The sequence below is a fragment of the Ammodytes marinus genome (genome assembly GCF_949987685.1).
Source record: "Ammodytes marinus genome assembly, chromosome: 4".
Lineage (NCBI taxonomy): Eukaryota > Metazoa > Chordata > Actinopteri > Uranoscopiformes > Ammodytidae > Ammodytes > Ammodytes marinus.
This window is the reverse complement of record NC_137233.1, coordinates 6,799,173-6,801,906: the sequence shown is the minus strand read 5'-3', so window position 1 is coordinate 6,801,906 and position 2,734 is coordinate 6,799,173. Positions and strand designations below refer to the sequence as shown.

Below are 2,734 nucleotides of genomic sequence, written 5' to 3'. Positions count from 1 at the left end.
TACAGACTCTTGGAGCCGAGCTCACCAACCCCCCTCTCTGTGAATCCAGGGGGCGGGCTCTAAAAGCACGTGCGAACCAAAACAAACCGTCTGTCCATGCCCATGGTCCGTGACAGTTTACTTGTATCATTTCCTGCATTGAAAATTGCATCTTTTCACACGGGCACAGACGATATGGATGAGGATACTTTAAAAAGTGTGTTGGCTGACTGGAATGAACCAGCAGGGTATTTAGTTGGGCCAGAGAAGCCTACACTGCTGAAGAAATTCAGCGAGGAAATACAGTATGCAGAGAGGCCGAGGCTGCAGCTGTTTCAGCCTTGGTTAGGGTTAGCCTTGTAAGACAATACAACTGGACCACCATTAGAAACCGAGAGACATTTTCAATATCCCAAAAATAATTTGGAAAAGACAACAAATACCAGCAAGACCGGGAGGGCAGATGATCATTGAGTGAGTAACATTATTTTTTTCTAGCATGTTGTAACGTTATCTTTGTCACATTGTGTTGTCTGAGCCATTGCACTGATGTTGCACTTAGCATGTCTATAGCACTTTTCAGAAGAACCCTTTACAACAGGTCAAATAAAATGACCAGTCTTTTGTTCTTACATTGGCTGCTATTGTTACATTATAGCTTTGTGGAGAGTAACCACTTGTTTTGTGTTTTAATTTCTTTAGACATAATCGACTTGTCACACGTCGGTTCTTGATTGAGTGGGTGCTCCAAAGGGGAGATACTTGGCAAGGGGACCGCATCGTCTTACCTGATTGTGTCATACAGCGCATCAGAGCCAAATATCCATCTCCAAATGGTCACTACAGGCGACAGGCTGAAGAAGACGCTACGTAGAAGCTACGGATGAGCTATGATCAAATATTTTGACCTGTAAATACTGCTGCTAACTATGGACACTGATTGAGATTTAATCATGTGAAAATGTGTCAATTCTCCTTGACTGTATTTACAAATAAAAATAATTTTGTATAAACATGATTGTTTTTTGTCATTGCATAGGTAACCATTTTAATACATAGGTTTGACTTATCAACTAAAAGTGAAATAGTTTCAGAGAATCAAACACTTTATAAGGCATAGATAGAGTTTAATATAACAAGCAAGTAAAACAGTGTGCATTATTCTACACACAACTGTAAAGTATGTACATATACAAATGTAAAAAAGAAAAATAACATTTTCAAAAGCTTTGAGTTTCCAGTGTGTTGGGAAAAACAATTGTAGCATAATGCTTCCTTCGTCAAGTTACTGTTGAAATATTGAGTGATGTTTAGCAGCAGCTTCTTCTGTAGTTGGTTTTGGACATGTTGTGAGGGAGGGCAGGCTGAGGGAGCTGTAGTGATGATGTCAGCACTTTGCAGGCAGCAGTCCCTTCTTCATGTGATGACGAGTTCTACGAGGGATGCTCTGAAGTGGTGCGTGTGTGCGGGATGTAAACAGTCTTCACAACAGAGTGCGTGGTCCTCGGACAATACACCATCTTCCTTTGGACCTCACCTGAAATGACAAATTATGATTGTATCACAAGGCCAGCACTGAAGAGATGACAAAAGAAAAATCAATGTGTTATACTGTAAAGATAATGTTGCTGTTGCAATAAATATATAAAACAGACAAACCACTATGTAACCATAGATAGGTCAGTCAGTTAGTGCACTAACACAATAGTAGTCTTTTGTCTAAGAAGACATCATGTTTATGTTAGCAGCCAAGCATACTGTATGCCAGGGTGTGGCTATGCATTTGCATTAGGAAGAGCCAAGACGACACAAGACTAGGGACATCAGTGCTAATCACCCAGCCATCACCATCAGCATAGCAATTGTTTATGGTTTTGGAAAGCTGATCATTTTAACAACATCGCTAATAACCATGCACATGGAAAACAAACACACAGTCACACACAAACAGTCTTGCAAATGCAACTAAATCTTCCTCAAGGATACACAGAGGGGCCTACTGCCCCCCTCACGAGTTCACTTCTAACTGTAGCTTAGCGGCTAAGGTAACTTGGCTACAGCTACAACCGGTAGACTAATTCCTCCTTGCCCCATCTATCAGCCTTACACCGGGACACAATATTCAACAGCGGTGTGGGCAGCACAATATTAATGTAGGGGAAACACTGATACTAACTACAGTAGGCTACTATGCAATTTAGCTCACGTTAGCTTACCTTCATTCGGATTCTTTTTCCCGGGGCTGGGGCTATGCATCACGCCGGTGAATAGGCAACAGGTAGGGCCTAGTATCTTCAGCTTACTCCTGCTTCTTTTCTGTTTCCTAAAGTTGGCGCATCTAGGCACATTACAGGACGGCATGTTTTCTTTGTGGTAGTAGTCCAACAGTGAAATAATACGAAGCGCGCTATTACTGTACTGCTTACACGGGTCGGGTCCGTGCTGTGTGTATGTCACCATGGGAACGCGAGCAGCTCGGAATCTGGGCAGGCTGCAGAGCGTACCCCCCCGCGCAATGCATCCTGGGGCCTGTAGGAACTGTAAAAACGGCTACGTCAGCCACGCGTCATCAGTTTAAATCCGAAATCATTGTGCTCTCTGCCAATTCGGATCAATTTTTTGGGGGCTTTTTTCAATAGACTACTAATATACTCGGCCCTGATATACCATTCACATGAAAATGGGCGAATTTTCCCTTTAACCCTCTGAGACCCACTGTTGTAAATTTGCAACATCTATTGGAAGCTGTTTTGTA

The 2,734-nt window shown here is 42.5% G+C and overlaps 1 long non-coding RNA gene across 1 annotated transcript; it reads right to left on the bottom strand.

Annotated features, from left to right (window-relative positions):
* Nucleotides 1-1,085: 1,085 nt before the first annotated feature.
* On the bottom strand, nt 1,086-2,445 carry LOC307249676. Its single transcript, XR_013844845.1, has 2 exons — nt 2,196-2,445; nt 1,086-1,516 (listed from the first exon to the last, which is right to left on the bottom strand). It is a non-coding gene; the product is annotated as an uncharacterized lncRNA (long non-coding RNA).
* Nucleotides 2,446-2,734: the final 289 nt, after the last annotated feature.